The sequence below is a fragment of the Clytia hemisphaerica genome, unplaced genomic scaffold, assembly GCF_902728285.1.
Source record: "Clytia hemisphaerica strain Z4C2 unplaced genomic scaffold, Clytia hemisphaerica genome assembly, whole genome shotgun sequence".
Lineage (NCBI taxonomy): Eukaryota > Metazoa > Cnidaria > Hydrozoa > Leptothecata > Clytiidae > Clytia > Clytia hemisphaerica.
The window spans coordinates 701685-720021 of record NW_027104374.1 but is presented as its reverse complement, the minus strand read 5'-3'; the positions used below and the strand labels follow the sequence as shown (position 1 = coordinate 720021).

The window sequence follows — 18337 nt, the reverse complement described above, 5'->3', positions numbered from 1 at the left end:
ACTCTTTGCTGCCGACGAATCTTCAGTATACCATTTTTCTAAAAGATTCCAAAAGCGAGGAAACATGTTAAAAAGACCCGAGTTAGATGTTATGGAGAATGTATTTCTTACCGACAGACCACCCTTGGCTCAGCGAGTCCTCAAAGATGTGTTTCAGAACCAGAAAATCATCCACATTGGGCATATCATGGAAACGAACAGTTATCGTTCGCCGGTTGCCAGTTGATTTCCTTTTACCAATCAATTCTGTAAATTGAATAATGAGCCACTGATTAGTATTTAATTATAAAATTATTCAATTAGCTTTTTATGGTTCTATTACAGTGTTGCTTAATCAAGTACAACCAGGTAAAAAGTAAACAAGAAGCTTTTCAGAAAAAAGACATTGAAAGATTATATTCTTTCATACCCTACCTAGTTTTAAGGAACACATTGTTGGGGGTCCCACATCGTATTGAATTCCAATTAATTTGCACAGTTCAGCCGGCTGGAGAAAAAAAAACAAGAAACGTGTTAACGGATGATTTGAAAGAGATCTGAAAGAAAAGATAGCCAAATAATTTGCTTTTGGTAAAAAACTCAAAATCTTTGGAAATCTTTTTCATGAAGTTTCAAAGGAAAGTAGGAGCATAGAAGTATTGTAGGAGAGTCTTTATAGCCACATGTTCACACTACATTTGATAATTGTAAGTAATCAGAAACAACTCAAAAGATACGATTTAATTTGTGCCATTTAGAATGTAAAACTGTTGAGAAAGTTAGCTGTTGGCTTACAGAGAGATCGTATCTTCGGTAGGCTTGTCGATTTTCTTGAATATCATATTCATTATGTTGGACCACTTTCTTGACGTAAAGGTGATGTCCTTGTTTCAAATAATATACCTAAAGATAAATGAAAAGTTAGAGAGAAAGAGAGTTGGTGTCTCGATGAAAAGAGAAAGCAGGAAAGGGTGGTGAAACACAGATATCATGTTCCTTTAAAGCACTAGATAGTCTAACTGCTCAAAAATTTGTACAGTATGTACAGTTTTGGAGTCATGTTGTTTTCTAATTTGCCTTATATTTTCGAACGTTTGAAACTCAAAATATTCGAATCGCGTTGTTGACGGCCAGAATACACGGGTTGCAAAATTATATCAATGCAGGATCAAAACATGTGATTACGTATACAAAGTTCACGTGATTTTATTCCCATGTTACCTTGCTTTACAAGTTAAAGCTGATAACTTTATTAGTGTCAATAAATTTGAGCCAATAAGAAATAAATGTGATGTAAAAGCATGATTTGTCTTCAGACTTTCATTTTGCAACCTGTGTATTGAATACAAGGTCTATTGAGAAAAACAAAGATATACTCTTTGAGAGCGACAAATAATGATTATTTCTTCATTACCTCGTCACCAATTTGAGGGAAATAAGGAAACTTCTTGCAATCTTTGTTGGAAAGCCATTCAGGTGGTGCATATACACTAAGGTATTCCTCGAGTTTATCGATTGAAGGGAGCGGTTTCTTTGACTTGAGGAGCTAAAGTAAAGAGACGCAAACATACAAATGAAACTGTCAGGACAATCAACCAATGAGTTTCGAAATCGACGATCTCAGCTCTAGAAGCGTAGCCAAGAGGGGCGCAAAATTTGTGTAGGAGAGAAAATCTGCTCTCCTACACAAATTTTGCGTCGCCCCACCCCCCCCCTTTGGCTACGCTACTGAGCTCTAAAAGGCTAAACTTGAACATTTGAATAAAAACGGGAAAATTTGAATTTCAAACCTCTCTGTTCTCTTTTTTCTTGGGTTGATTTTTATTTTGTTGTTTACGGTTTGTAGTCTTCCTTGAAACAGCTGGTTCTTGAGATCGTCGCTTTCGTTGCGTCCTTCTTTGTGGCCGTTTGCCACGCCCTTGCCACGCCCTTCTTCATTTTCTGAAAAGAAAAAAACAAATCATGTTCAGATAAACTCGCTTTAATTGAAGTGAACATGCATGTGGAGTTGAAATTTGTTCGAGTTATGGAAACTGACTTTTTAGGCATCGTTAACTGAAGGGACAAGAAAAGTTGTTCGAATTAAGGTGACATTCGAGTAATAGGGGTTCGAGTACTGGAGATCCCTTTGTAGTTCTGTGATTTTTGAAAGAACTACAGCTCTAGCATTTTGAAAAATAAATCGGTCAAAATTAATGATAATTCTAAAGTATAAATGCAGTGTCCTCCCATTATTATAATGTAACAAAGTTCTAGGTAGACGAGGGCCTCTGAAACTGATCGTGATTATACGTATTTTACAATTGTCTTGTGTTGAATCTTTTCGGGTGTTTACTCCATGCAGTGTTGAGTCTTTCTTTGAAGACTTTGACTGTCTTTGCTTCAGCGACATCTTTTGGCAATTTATTCCAGGTTGATATAGTTCGATAAAAGAATGAATTCGTTTGTACACCACGGAGTCCATTGGGAATTCAAATAAGTCAGTGTACGATATACAAGCAAACTTATTAGGAATGAAATTAATTGAGTTTTAGTGAGTATTTCTGAAAAAGTAGAGCTGAAAAATCACTATACCTTCACCATCATTCACTCCTTCTTGTTTCATTTCATTCTCCTCTTCGCTTGCTTCTTCACTCGCTTCCTCTTCATAATCATCGTCATCATCATCAGTGTCAGGGAAATGGACTTTCCTTCGTCTTTTGGTACGTGTTGACCTCCTTGCTCGTTGAGTAGTTGTCTTCCGTTTCCCTTCATCTTCTTCTCCGTTGTGGTCTTCAACATTGACCTGCTCAAAGTGAATGGACGTTGAAATTGATTATTATACCAGATTATAAAATTCTTCAAAAATCAAAACAGATGAAAGATAACAACTTCTAATCAGAAACAGAAGTACCCTGTATTGTGTACCTGTTATGTTATGAATATATACACTCCGTGTCACAGCTCCGGTGGGGGGAAAATACCCTACAATTTCAGCCCCAATTGAATTTGATTACATCCCATTTCAAATTCAACAAGACGACTAGAAGTCGAAAATTTCGCCTTAAATAAGACGAAGAAGAAAAGAACATTAAAATCCTTGGAGAACAATACACACAATTAAAACTTGAAGAGGAATGCGGAAAATTAATAAGATAAAACCTATTTTGAGTGAGTTTAGAACGAAAGGCAAAGTAAAATTTTACGTCAATTCCGGTCGAAAGTATCCAATATTTTGAACTTGAAAAGACAAGATTCTAGAAAAGTTTTCTTTCTTTTAGCCGAAAATCTGCTTTCGTTTTTAAATGAACAGGAAAATACAGGTTGGAAAGGGGCAAAAACGGGTAACTTTAGTTTGGATTTCATGAATCTAAAAATTATATTTCCAAGTATTCGTAATTCCAAAATTTCGATATACATAGTTCATAGAAAATAGCTAGCAATTTACAAATTTACAAGTATTGTGCAAATTTGGCTTTTTTCACATCCGGTGGATTTCCGGCTTCCAAAATAATAAAAATTAATTTTCAGTGTTTCGTTTACATAAATGTCACATTTCGAGTAATCAAACCATACAAAGTTTACATACCAAAACGTTTTTTTTTCCAACAGGAACAAATCATCAGACATTTCGAAGATTGAGGTCAAGTCTGGATACGTACGCCGAAGAAGTCATAGTGGAATCATGGAAATCGCGATAAGAATTGTTATTTTTGTATTATCAATGGTCGGTTGGTGGCTGAGCGCGACAGTTGATTTACGATAGAAATGCTGAAAATCATAAAATTTTATGTTTCCAATGAGCAAATACAGCATATTGTGAAAATCGGATGAAACGATTATGATACAATGACGGGACAATGACTTTCAGCGCATATTTTGCAGTATCGATGTTGGCGATTGTATCGAATGTTAGTGATTGTAATGAAAATTTTCGAAGCCATTCGACTCTTTGTTAATAAAGACTGAAAATTACGACGATTTAGGATATTTTGAGATTCAATGAATTTAAGCTGCATTAGGATAAGCGATTACATCAATTGTAATAATTCCAAAATAGAAATATATATCCACTTATACCACTATTCAACGTTTCCATAATTATCCATATAATATCAACCAAAATGCATACATATATAGATGAATTAATTCACTTGCAATGCACTTCCATATTTTTTCATTCCATATTTTTCCATATTGTCTATTTTTTAAACTCTGTGACAGTCTTTTTGATTTTTGAGTAGGCAAATGAATAACAATAACAAAAATAATACAAGAAAATAATAAAACAATTAACAAAAACCAACTCCCCAACTCGAAACTAGCAACTTTACTGTTCCATATTTTGTATTTTCATTTTCTTGGAACCAATATTTTGATCTTTAATCATTTATTTTTCTTACAAAGTGTACATAGCACGAGAGCCACCAATGGTTAAAAACTTATGTACATAGTTTCTTTCTTTATGTTATTCAATTTGAAATAAACCTAACCTAACCTAACTTCCCGACTCCCCAACTCACCAACTAGAACATTACCTAGACTCTCTATTATGAGAAAGAATTTTCTTTCGGTAAACAATTCCCCTATATTGATTCAGGTTACACGTTTTTTTTTTTATTAGAACACCTAAAATTCGGCTGAGCCTGGATGTGCTTATTTTTTTGGCAGTTTTCAGCCTAAAATGTTCTTAAATGCGTTCTTAATTTGTCAGACTACTCTAAATCGACAATATCATGCAAAATAAAGAGCACCTAAAATTGGTAAAATTTGGAAAATATTTGACTCTCGATTTTAGAAAATCCATTCCTAAGTTCGGTTAAAACTGCTTGAAAAGAGGAAAAATTGTAGTTTCTTGTCATTTTTTTCCAAACTGAGGCTAGGCATGTTCTTACGATGTTCTTAATTTTTCGACCAATTTCAGCCTCAATGTTCTTATAAACTGGGTTCTAATAAAAAATAAAACGTGTATGAAAAAGAGAGCAAGTACTGAAGGTGAATGCACGTGGCTTCTTTAAATATAATTTGAATAACCTTGCATAAATGATATTTTTGAAAATAATTCAGTTTCAGCGAATGAAAGTTAGTAAATTACCTAAATATTTTATCATGATTAGCATAATTACGCATGAATTAACATATTTTATGCACGGATCGCGAATCGTGCATCTTAAATCGTTAGATCGTGCATCTTAAATTACACCATACCAACCCGAAATGAACGGCAAAGTGTGGCGTAACATTAACAGAAACTTGGAATCATCATAACTTTTGATTTGAGTTATCGAAACTGGACGGAATTTTTCGACGCAGCTTCCTCAATATAAAATGCCCCTACTCATACCCCTACTTTGTTCAACACGTCATTTAAATCAATCCGACAAAGCCCCGACAAACGTGACGAAAGCTGCAGTGGACAGTGAACATCTAAAGCGACCGCCTCGGATATACTTTCTCAGAGATTAACGAACAGGTTTAAGACATTCTAACGAACAGATTTAGGTGAAATTTCCCGGGGGGTTTACTTAGGTAAAATGGATGCAAACCATAAGGGTACCTTTTTTCAGGCCTCAAAAGTCTCTCAGAGGGGTACAAATTCATAAGTTAGTCTCTAAAAGGGTCCCAAAATCACGAAAATCGAAAAATTTTCTCTAAAAAGGTCACGATTTCCAGAAATTTTGACCAAAATTTCGTGAAAGTCAAACCGAAATTTGGAAAAAATCTACCAAAATTTTAGGAAAGTCTCTCGAAATTTTGTCTCTCAAAGGGTCGATTTTCGGCTCAGACACCCGTCACCTCGTAAACCTAGTACCCCCCCAGGTGAAATTCCAACATCTACACGGTTTTTTTTATTAGAACACCTAAAATTTGGCTGAGCCTGGATGTGCTTATTTTTTTAGCAATTTTCAGCCTAAAATGTTCTTAAATGCGTTCTTAATTTTTCAGACTACTCTAAATCGATAATATTATGCAAAATAAAGACCACCTAAAATTAGTAAAATTTGGACAATACTTGACTCTCGATGTTAGAAAATCCATTCCTAAGTTCGGTTAAAACTGACTGATTGAAAAAAGATTGTAGTTTCTTGTCATTTTTTCCAAACTGAGGCTGGGCATGTTCTTACCATGTTCTTAATTTTTCGACGAATTTCAGCCTCAATGTTCTTATAAACTGGGTTCTAATAAAAAAAGCGTATATCACATGTCCACTTTGAACAAATCCAACTTTGTGTTAAACATTTTTTTCGTCTGAAGTTTCAGCCAAAATGAGTTTTTCAACCTCTTTGACTTTAACGAAGAATTAGGTTTCTTGATTGTACTTCCTTCTAATCGTTTTAAGCTTATTGGGCTGACCTTCCAGCGCAGCTGGTTTATTTCTTTTAATAAATTAATAAGCGGGGCTGCTAATAAGTTAACAGACCTCTACAAAACCTCAGGTAGTATAGGAAAGCGAATCCGTTAATGGATGCAAGCAGCACAGGGACCTGAGAAAAGTCCTTGAAAAACTTCATCTTCGTGGACAAGAAATTCTTCAGATAAGAGACTTCATAGGTTACATTTCAATAGTTTACGTTAAAGCTTCGAACAAACTAAAGCCCCTATTAGCGAAAGTTGGTTACGCGTCACAAAAACAATACAGTTGACGCTCTCTTATTCGACGTTCTACTATTCGACACGCTCTATTATTCGATAACATTGAAAGTCAACAAGAAACCCTCATTAACGACGCTCTACTATTTGATACGCTCCGTCATTCGATGAAAATCCAATTCTCCTCGATTGAAAATCGAATTAGCGAATGTTAATTGCTCGGTTAATTGTAGAACGAATTAGAGGAAGTTTTGAGGCGTTGTAAACAACCAAGTAGGAGTGAAAATAAAAAATGGGAAGAAAACAAGAAGTGAACAATTATAATGTTTTTATATTCGTCGTCAATTAATCGGAAAATAATACATGACACGAATCGAAAAAAAAAATGCTCATGTCAAATCGATTACAAGTTTTTTTTTATAAGAACAAACTATATAAGAACATAAAGCTTTAATGGCCAAAATGTTAAGAACAATTTAAGATACATTTTAAGGCTTTGTGGAAATGTTAAATGGTAAATGGCGAAAATAAGAACATGTTAAGAACAATTTTATGCTTAAAACTAAAAAAGTTAAGAACATTCCAAGGCTTCAAAATTTTTGGATGTCGCACTACAGGAACAGGTATATCCGTGATCAAATTCCATTTGCTCATCATATACATACTACAAATTTATTTTTAAATCTTAATAAACGGGGATTGAATTGCCGGGGTAAGGAAATTAAACACCCCTGAAACCCTAAGTACGGTCAATATAGACCAAAATCGTGTCATTCAGATATAAAAAAAAAATAAGGGACTTTTCTTTTATAAGAAAGAAGGAAGAGCATTTAGTTTCATAGCATGTCACCCACTTACAGTTTGTAATTGATTCTTCTCCTTACACTAAACGACTTCCCTTCCAAATAAGTAGAAGTTGAAAGCCGACTGAAAGCAGTAATTAGTTTAAGAACAAAGCTTTTGTCTCCAAGTGTGTGGTCGCTTACTCGTATTCTAATTGGAATGATGAGTCGTGCCTTTTTGCACGTCTCTTCGTTAGAATTTTTCAACTGATAACTAAATTTCTTGACATGGCGTAACCATTGACTTCCAACCCCGAAGGGCTAGACTCGAGACTCATGGATGACAAATGAAACCACTGATTTCCCATCCAGAACGCCCTCAAAAACAAAGGAACCGCTAGATACCGTCGAGGTGGACCTCTACGAACCGATTTCTAATTACAATATTAATACAGTATGTCAAGTATCTTAGTTGGTGTTTCTCCCACGATTTGTTAAGGCTTTCTTTAAACGATTTGATTGAGGTCGATTCGATGACAAATCGCGGCAGTGCATTCCATGTTGGGATCGATCTATAGTAGAAAGATTTTGTCTGAGCCCCACGAAAACCATCATCAGCAAAGTTTGGAACAAATTCATGATCATGGAATCTGGTTGGACGGGATTTTTTAACAAACTTGTTCCGAGTTGTCTATATATTATGGTATATTACTCTAGCCCTTCGGGCTTTAAACTCAATGAGGCCTTTCGTGAGTACCATCAGTATCATGAAAAAGCGAACAAAAGGACTGGGCTCGAGCTTGGACGAAACACAATAATTAAGTTAGTCTCAAACAAAGAAGAAAAGTTCCGCTTTATTTCAGAATAGATCCTGCCATGAAATGATCAGTTTAGGTAATTAATGCCCTCAAAATCAGATACACATCTTTTGAAGTTGGATTTCCAAATAACTGCTGAGTCCATCAACGTTTAAGCCCGTGTAATAAGATGGAAGCTCGTTTGACAGATGGTTAATCTGTCTTCAAGCTGGTAAAAAATCAGCTATGCGTAGGTGCGAAAGGAAAGCTTAATTCATTCTTTATTGCTAACAAATCCTTAACACCTTCATCCTGCCAGACTATGAAAACAGACGGACGTCATCAAATCTTTGTTGGAGGTCTCTTCGTGTAGATTAGTGCAATGTCATTGCTCCCATTGGAGTGAGGCGGGGAGGTTTAAGGGGGGGGGGGTACCCGATTCTGCTATTCCATCATTTTTTTCTCCTGAAATTCCGTCAAACCATAGAGGTATAAAGAAAGACAGGAGATGAATTTGTCGGTAATTGGTCGTTAAAGTCTTTTGATTTCTTTTATGTAATAAATCAAAAGAAATTCTAGGCTCGCCCGATGAAATATGACTTTTTAGTAGAACTCAAGTTTGCTCTGAACATTCTTACTATCAGCATCGAAGACTTTCTAGCCTTCTAATATACGAGAATAAAATAAAATTTAGCTCCACGAAATAAGTTTGCGTTCAATTTTGTCATCCATTAAATGTTGTTTTGAAAAGATATTTTCACCAGCCAGAAAATGAAAAGTTCTTTATAAGCATACACAATTTCAGACCCAACTTGTAGACAAAAAGTCGCTGGAGAATTTTGGAGGAAAGTATTAAGCAATAGAGTTCACCTTTAAGAAAATGTTGATCGAAAAATCTTGTCATTTGATGAAGGATTGCAAAGTTCACAGGCCCTGTTTTAGTCCAAATATTTTCTTACGCCGATGTCAGAAACAATGAATCTCGTCTCATCTTATTTCCGACACTTGAGTTAGCCAATAAGATTTCACCTATCAACAAAAGAGCTCATTAAAAATGCACGATATATGAGATTATGAGCATGCATACCTCGTAATTTTTTTAATCGTAGGGCGAGCATGGTTACAATAGCATACTTCTCCTGTTTCTTTATACCTCCATGGTCAAACAGTTTAAACAAAAAACAAACCTCCGTAACCGAAAATTTCCTTAAAATTCTAGATTTCTGTCGAAAATTCAGGATTTCAATTCAACTTCGAATACATTAAAGGAAGAAATTTTGGCGGGAATTTAATTTGGCAGATGGCCGAAAAAGTATTTTAGAGGGAATTTAATTTGGCGGACGAAGGTCATTTTGTCCAAAAAAAACCATTAAAAAAGGAAAAACCTGTTTCAAAGTCTGAGATAGCACACATTTGGGGGAATAAATAGAGCAACTTAAATTTGGCGGGAACTTAATTTGGCGGATTTTGACCAAATCCGCTAAATTTTCTTCCCGCTGAAATTTCTTCTTTTAATGTACTCTCATTTCTAGCATTTCGACCGATAGTTTTCCGAATTCCGTTTTTCCGAACTAAATCAGCCCAATTATCCGTCTCCAACATTAGACCTGACTCGGAAATTTCGTCGAATTCCGCCACACCATCTGAAAAAGGCCTGTCCGTCACCTTAAACGTCCGTATCATATAGATCAAATTGTCCGAGAAAACGCAGCTCGTTACTGTTTTATAACAAGAAAAAAGAACGAAAAACAAAACAAAGTTGTAGGTCATTAAACAATTAAAGCAGTGGTAAATATGAGAGTGGAGTAGCCAATATCAAGAAAGAGAGAGAAAGAAAGAAGCTTTATTTGTGGTCCGTGGAGCGATTACATAAAGTTTGACCACCAAAAATGTCGCCATTTTCATATCATTCTTCTTATATTGGTCATCGGAAAGATAGTCAACACACAAGAGACGGAGAGAAGGAGGGAGTAAAAGATGAACTAATTAGCACGTGACTTAGTCAGCAGACTTAATGATTCACTCACTGAAAGCCTGACCACTAAATCTAGTCGATGGTCCATTGGCGCAAAGAAATATCGGCGGCAGGTCAAACTTTTAGTGAAAAGTTTGACCTGCCGCTGATGGACCATCGACTAGATGTATTTATGATACAAGGGGGGGTGTTGAGATATAGAGATGTTTTATTTTCCGCAATGGCGTGCCACCCACCACGGTTGCGGTGGATTAAAAAAAACAAAACAAAGAAAGCCACAAAGTATAGAAGAAAACAAAATCTTGTTGTTTACACTTATTGCGGCTATCAATCAAAAGAAACCCGTTGCTAAATCATATCTTGAAAAATTGCGCAGGGGAGTAGTATCGCTATCGGGTAGTAACTCGTTCCTCAGAGTTATTTTACCTTTAAACTATTTGGTATACTTCCTTTACTCATTTTACACCATTGGAAAATGGTGGCAATGAAAATTCTGGAATAGTTTTTCCCAAGACTTTCTGAAGCTTTTCAAAATTATTCTTAAGGGCTCTGACCATACACGTTTTTTTTTTTAAGAAACTAGTTTTACCAAGCAGCCTCAATCTTTCTTAAGAAATCGGCCTTTTGAGCCTTAAATGTTTCTTACATGTTTCTAAACTTTTTGACATAATTAGCCTTGATTGGAAGGTTCTTATAAAAAACCGAGTTAAAAAATGTTATTTTCTCATTCTCTGCCTCAGCATGTTTCTTAGATGTTTCTTAGTTTTTAGGCATTCTGAGCCTCATGTTTCTTAAAAGTGTGTTTCTTAAAAAAAAAAGACGTGTAGTGAATTTTTCATAATTGCCGTGTTTAAAATGTGTTTTCTGACTGATGTAACCAACAAAACTGTGGTATGTTATACATTTTCTGTTAGACAAACTATTCCTGAATCTGAAAATTCAAAAATTGCACGGAAAAAATTTGACGAAGAAGAAAATGAAGACTTTTGCGAGGAAGAGTATTTTTAGAAAAATTTTCCGCAAAATTTAAAATAGTTTAATTCTTTGCGGACAGTGTAAAGAAATTTTGAAACAAAAAAGCTAATTACCCATTAAAACTAAGCACTCTTTGTAAAAGAGGGTGATGCAACATATTATTAACATCTTTTTAAAGTTCATAACGCAATTTTTGCAATTAAATTCTTAATTACTCTTAAGGGATTCGATTAAAAAGCAATTTATAAAGGCAATTCGTTGTTAAAAGTTCTTTTCTTTTTCTTTTATGTTCAAATACCAAAATCAATTTTTGGACTATGGTCAGAGCCCTTAATTCTCGACTCAAAATCAGAAATTTTGAATTCACGGGTTGCAAAATTATATCAATGCAGTAAAAACATGTGATTACTAGAGAAAGTTCACGTGATTTTATCCCCATGTTACTTGCTTTAAAGCTTACAGATGATAACTTTATTAAAACCAATCAGAAATAAATGTCATGTAACAAGCACCTAAAAATTTCGAGTAAAAGCGTGATTTGTCTTCAGACTTTAATTTGACAACCTGTGTATTGGAGACTTCTTTCTAATTTTCTAATTATTTTTTTTTGGATACTACTGAAGCTAAAAAACGGACCGTGTACCTAATCTGGTATCTAGGTGTGCGGCCTGAAGATTTTCAAAAAGAATTAAAAAAAACAATATTACAAGTGGACAATGTCATTCTATTGTGGTTTGAAAATAATTTTTTTCCTAACCTCCTTATTTAATATCACCGGGGACATATTTGTCCAGTTCGAAAGCATCAATCGAGAGGGTTCTTTAGAATATTTTATTCTGGACACATGCGCCTCTTGGGAATGGGGATCTGAGCTAACGAAAACCGAAAATTTGATCGACCGGATCAATTATTCTTTTTCAATTCTGGTCCAGTAGGAAAATGTTATCGTTTTATCTTTACTTGACTTGTTTTTGAAATTCAAAAATCTTTCCTGTTGGTTGGAAAAAAAACATTTGTGAATCTTTCGCCGGTGGCTGCTTCTGTCAACTCATTAAGATCAGAGAGCAGCTAGTATTTTCTCGAGAAAGCAGCTAGGGGTAAGTGCATAAATGTTTGTAGAGATGACTGCAAATTCTCTCTCTCAGTTCTTCCCTAATTTCAATTCCACCACGACTAAAGATTTTCTTTGGAAGAAATGCAACGAAGTAAACGGAATGTTTTGAACAATGAAAACATACAATCGGGAGCAGTAAAATATTTACGATTGTCGAACAAAACCCCAAGAAAATCGAATCGCAATCGAATTTAAAAACCTGACCATCACGTGCTTGACATTTTGACCGAACAAAACAATCCTACAAGTTGCGATTAGAAATGCAAGCTTTTCTTTAACCATAACTAAATAACATAACGTAAATATGCGTTCTTATGTTTTCACGATTTCACAACAAGAATGTTCTTAAAAATTTTCTTCTTCGTAATTAATAATAGTCCTCGTTTTAGAGGCTAAATCAATTCATAATTTTCAATATTTTTGAAAATTCAAGAACACCTCCTTCTTGCAGATCCGCTGGGACCCCTTCTCACAAAAAATTGAAATATTTGGCCAAAATATCGTTCCCGGTGCAAAATTATACTCCAATTTTTGTCCCTACTGAATATAATCAAATAAACCAATCCTCACTGAAAAATATTATGCCATTTTTTCCATCCCCACTGAATTTTCTGGCTCGAAAACAGTGGAATAAAAACATAGGAATATCAATCCCAATCGAGTTTTGGTTCGTTATTTTTACGCTCCTACCGGGTTTGTGAAAAGGGGATGCTTAAGATCGTCATTAATTTAAGTTCTAACACAAAATTGATTCTCTCTCAGAATATAAGATGAACGTTACCTGATAATGACTTCATCTTCGTTTCGTCCGCTTTCGTTTTCCCCAACACTCGGAATTTGAAAACCCTACTTGAATTATTGAATTTGGCCATTCATTACTTCTCCTGTTCAATGGATAAAAGCTCGATCTTTAATTTAGAAATGCAAATTTTGGTAAATTTTCCAATGGGTTAAAACCAGGAAATCAAGCCCCAAAATTCGAAAAGTCCTTTTACACAGTTTTATTCCATCAAAGTAACGAAAATCTTTCCCAAAGACAAAGGTAGAAGAATTGAGTACACGCTTTTTTTAAAATAAGAATACACTTAAGAATGTCCATGATGAAAATGGCCAAAAAATTAAGAATATGGTAAGAATGTCACCATCATGGAATTTAGCAACTGAACCTAAGAATGCCATTTTTAATGCATTTTAACCTGTAGATTGCCAATTTCGATCTTAACCTAAGAATACCGTAAGAATATTTTTGGATGATTTTCGCCAAAATGTTAAGAATATCCATGATGAAATAAAAAAACACCATTCTTATAAAAAAAAAAGATTGTAAAAAATTCTTTTCTGTAATCCTAAATAGAAATTGGTAAAATGAACTAGATACCTCCAAAAAAACACTGCCAAGTCTTAAAACAAGCATATATTATAATCCTTCTAATTCTACCAGGCGCAGAATGTAGTGCCATTTAAAAGGTGTGCCAATGAAGTTTTTAATCGAAACTGGAAAACCATGGTTTCACATCCATGATGAATTAACGAGAGCACTTACCTTATTTGAGGCCCCATGGTCAAACGTAGAGAAGGACCTAAAAGAAAATTACAAGTGAATTAGGTGGTCGGCAAACTCAAAGAAAGTGCGATACTGAGAAACAAAAGAATATCGATCAACCTCTAAACTAATTAATAAAATCATAAAGACTGATAGAAAAGTAAAACGAGATAATGACGCAGCAATTTTCAAGATAGATTTCCATTTTTATTCTTCCTTGGTGGCTTTTCTATTTTCTGCTAATTATAGTCTAGACAGTTTTAGAAGCAGTTCCTGTAATTTCTGATTTGTCTTCGCATCGCTGTGAGTACCACCCAGGATGTTCAAACTTTAAAAAAGATTTACTTCCAAAAGGTTTTCTTCGAATAATGAGAAAAAGACAAACTCTTAGTCCGAAGCTCAGTCTCCAATTGGCCTTATTGTATGTTTTTGACAATGGATAACAGATGAATAGATTTTAAGTCCAGATTGCGTATTGTTTGACCCCTGTTTGTTACTGAAATAGCGAACAGGGGTTAAATCACTTTTTCAGGTCTTTCACTCTAATCTTGACTTACTTATTTCAAGAATTGACGGTTGATAGGCTTAGGAAATCAAATTCGATATTATACCCTTTCATATCAAGGCGTGCCATCTCAGGTATTTATTGAAACATTATAATAAATAACACGTGGCAAGCACACGATGACAATTAGTGTAAATTAGTGAAAAAGACAAAACTCTACAATGTGTGGTCCATTAATTACATACGGGTTTTAAATGATACGTAGTTAAATGTCGGAAGATATTTTGTAAAATGGTGCAATAAATGCCAACACACAGCAAAAATGCTAGGAGATGAGAATCATGATGAAAGTTGATTGCAAGTCGAGTGAACGCTCTATAACCGTTTTTTATCCAATTCAAATGGAAAGTAAAGCACGCTAGGCGATTAAATTGTGGAAACGTAACCATACTCCCGCAAAAGCTATTCATTGTTGTTGGCAAAATTTCCTTATTAATCATACAAGTGGACCACCCAAAGAGGATAAATTTATTTTCATCCCTTTCTTTGCCAAGAAAAGATATTACCTCATTAATCGCCTATTGAACACATTGCGTAAGCTGTCACGTGAAAATTGCACCATCGGAAGACCACCATGTGGGAAGCTGAAAAAAAGAATCGACGTGTGTAAAATTTGAAAATGTTAAGAAACGAGTTCAAAAGGACATCATAAGAAATCTGTCGCAAGTAGTAAATACTAATAACCGTACTGGTACAACTTCTACTTTTTACGTCAGTCGTTGGCCTCGTTTTGACGCTAAGAATTAAACCAAAGTGTATAAGAAATATCAAGAACTGGTTATTACAATTTTATTGCAAGGTTCGTGAAAGAACTGAAAATATCGGAAGAAAAAATTACCTTTGAAATTTTCACAGGGTGTGACTCTCCAAATAACAGGAGAATAGAAACTTCTCATTTCATTAATTTTAATTTATTTACTTGATTTACTTGTCTATGGCGAAAAGAATGGATATGCAATATGGGTATGCTTGAATTTTGTGTTAGAAGTTAGAATTAGGGCAACTTTGAGTATTTAGATACCTTATTGAAGAAAATAAGCGACTTCATCGGGTAGCGATATCACTAAATTTTTCAACGACTAAAATAAATCACCTAGCGACGATAAAGGATAATTTTCAGACAAGAATAAATTTATAATTTCAGTCTGTAAGTAACTAAGCAGCCAGCAAAAATAAACCTTGCAATGAATAATGCTGATAAATTTTAATGTAAATTAATTATTCTTTGACAGTTACGTATAGCATAAAGACATAAATAATAAAAACTCTAACTAAAAATTCAAATTCAAATTCTTCCTTACTATATTATGGAACCCCGGAATTAAATTTGTTCGAATATTCTCAGGTAAAAATAATATGTATCATTTTTCACAAAATTTCAAAAAAATATCGTTGGATTACGATTGCAGATTTAAAAACATTACCCTTGGAATACTATGAAAAGGAGCGCCAAATAAATGGAATACAAAAGAAAAGTTACAATATTAAAAGTTAGTCCATAATAAACCTAGACTTCCCAAAATTGACTCCCGATTGATTTGCGCCTTTGTTGGATCCCATTTGTAAGCCTGTGATATTAAACCCTTCGTTCATTTGATCATACGTGAATTCACGGTGGTTTTCTGAGGCTTCTTTAGGACCCAGAACGGCGCCTCGGTAACCATTGGTCTGCGCTTTACGGCCGAGCGCAAAGATACCCTGGATGACAGAAACCTTGTTTAACGTTCATACAAATCAACCGTTTGGAATAAATCACCGCGGTGGACACCATAGGCTACACAAGCGTCCAAGAAAGCCGAGATATTCTCCATCATCATGAAGGGTTGTTTAATTTTGTTTACTTTTCGTACGGAGCCTGGGTACAGCATATTGATCACTTTGCACAGAATGAGTCCATCTTTCAATACCTGATGCACAGCTTCTTCGCCTTCTACACCATCGAACATTGAGCGGTCGGACAACACCTTGAGGAATAAACAGAAAAGATGTTAAGTGGTTGACAGGTAAAATTAATGATAGAAAGTAGGGCGGAGAAATCCGTATTCAAAATAGTTACTACAAGTTCATACCTCTGGCTGAACATTATTTACCTTATCGGGGAAAATATCGTCGGGGAAAAGTGACGAAATTTTGGCCAAGTGACGAAAATTTTCCCCGGCCTTAATGCGTTTACCAACTACCAGCAAGTGACGAATATTTTTCCCCGACGAAAATTTTCCCCGACGAGGTTTTCCCCGATAAGGTAAATAATGTTCAGCCAGAAAAGACTAAGGTAATTCTATTCACAACAACATAAAACAGGAAAGTAGAAAACATTTGTGACAGAAGATTTTCTTTTTCAAAACACAAGTGACATACGTAAATCTTTGAATACAATCGTTAAATGGATCGTAAAATCGTAAAATGGAAAATAAACTCTTTATAAATCTTTGAATACAATCGTTAAATGGATCGTAAAATCGTAAAATGGAAAATAAACTCTTTATGTATCTTTTTTATTTCGACGAGCTCGCTGTTTTTTTCTATTTGCGGCCGGGTGAGATATATTTTTTCCAAAAAAAAGTTCACCCGGCCGATTTCCGGAAACAAGACTACTTATTTTTTTGGCCTCATCTTCTAGTTCATATTTACTCTTGATCTTACTGTTTACTTCAGCCGTTAGACCGTAGGCGCGTGGGCGATGAGCCATTGTTTATTATGTCGCTACACAGGCTATCTAACGAAAATCCTTTGAACGCAATCAAAACACTACGGCTCAACGGTCGCCCAAAAGTGAAGTGATTTCGAGAAGAAAAACATAATATAAAAAAACACAGAAAAGGGGTAAGAAATTATAAATAGCTCATATTCAAAATAATCAAGAGGGCAACCGATAAAATGATTACGTTTATATGGGTGTCAGAAATGTATGGAGAAAAGAAATTCATTATTCATTATCTAACAATTCTTCACTGTTGGAAAGAAAAAAATGAGCAGTGGTTGAATATTATACAAAAAATTCAAATTTTTTTGATTCACTTCACACTTGAGCTCATCTGATTGATTTCGAACATCAATGTTTTCCCTTCGTCACGATTCTGTCAGAGAAAAAAGAAAACATTGTTGTTTACCAAAAGGTTGTCTGTGTCTATGCTTATACCTCGGGGAGCGTTTCACGAGCAGGTTCTTATTATAAGTTTTTTATTTGAGGACGGTGGAGTCTCTGAAGCGATTTTGTATAAACCGCAGTATTTACCCACAAAATCGAGGACAATAAAAGTCGATGATTTCAAATCCCCGAAGGGGCCAGACCCAGAACTCCTGGATGGGAAATGAAACTTCTTATTTTCCATCCAAAACGCATGACCCGTGTGGTTTTCAGACAAACTCCCTATTGAAAGTAAAACCTATCGCTAGATTTCGAAAAATATGCCGCTTAAAAACAAAGAAAGGGCTAGATTCAACCCCTCATTCTAAATGCGTGCAAATCTTCAGGCTTCTTGCTTGCTTGAGAAAGGTTAGAGATTCATCTCTACCCCCTTTGGGGGTTTAAAATCAATGGCAAAAGCGCTGATTTACCGTCGTCCTCAGTCAATCAGAATCTAGACAAGTCAGAAGCTAGCCGTCTCCGTCGCAGGAAAACACATCATACAGTTAACTCTCGCTAATTCGAAGTCGAACGGGAATTCTAATTTGTTCGAATTGCAGAAAGAGTATAGTTATAGAAAGTAGTTTACGAGGCTTTCCCTTTCGCGGGAACCGAGAATTAGTTCGAATAATAGAAAGGTTCGAACAAAAGAGGTTCAGATTAGCGGGAGAAGAAATATTGGCGGGAACTTAATTTGGCGGATTCGGCGGATTTGGTCAAAATCCGCCAAATTAAGTTCCCGGCAAATTTTATTTTTACCGTCATCCGCCAAATTAAATTCCCGCCAAATTTAGATTGCCCTATCTATTTATTCCCCCAAATCCTTTTTTAATGACGTTTTTTGGACAAAAATGTCCTTCATCCGCCAAGTTTAATTTTTCAAGTTAACCGCCAAATTAAATTTCCTCTG

General features: G+C 35.1%; 2 long non-coding RNA genes across 2 annotated transcripts; both read right to left on the bottom strand.

Moving 5' to 3' along the window:
• Window positions 1-1818: 1818 nt before the first annotated feature.
• Window positions 1819-15228, bottom strand: LOC136818798 (uncharacterized). The gene is made up of 6 exons (XR_010848361.1): window positions 15139-15228; window positions 14807-14884; window positions 13736-13772; window positions 12974-13076; window positions 2554-2764; window positions 1819-1920 (listed from the first exon to the last, which is right to left on the bottom strand). It is a non-coding gene; the product is annotated as an uncharacterized lncRNA (long non-coding RNA).
• Window positions 15229-15502: 274 nt separating this feature from the next.
• On the bottom strand, window positions 15503-17090 carry LOC136818753 (uncharacterized). The gene is made up of 2 exons (XR_010848355.1): window positions 16944-17090; window positions 15503-16264 (listed from the first exon to the last, which is right to left on the bottom strand). It is a non-coding gene; the product is annotated as an uncharacterized lncRNA (long non-coding RNA).
• Window positions 17091-18337: the final 1247 nt, after the last annotated feature.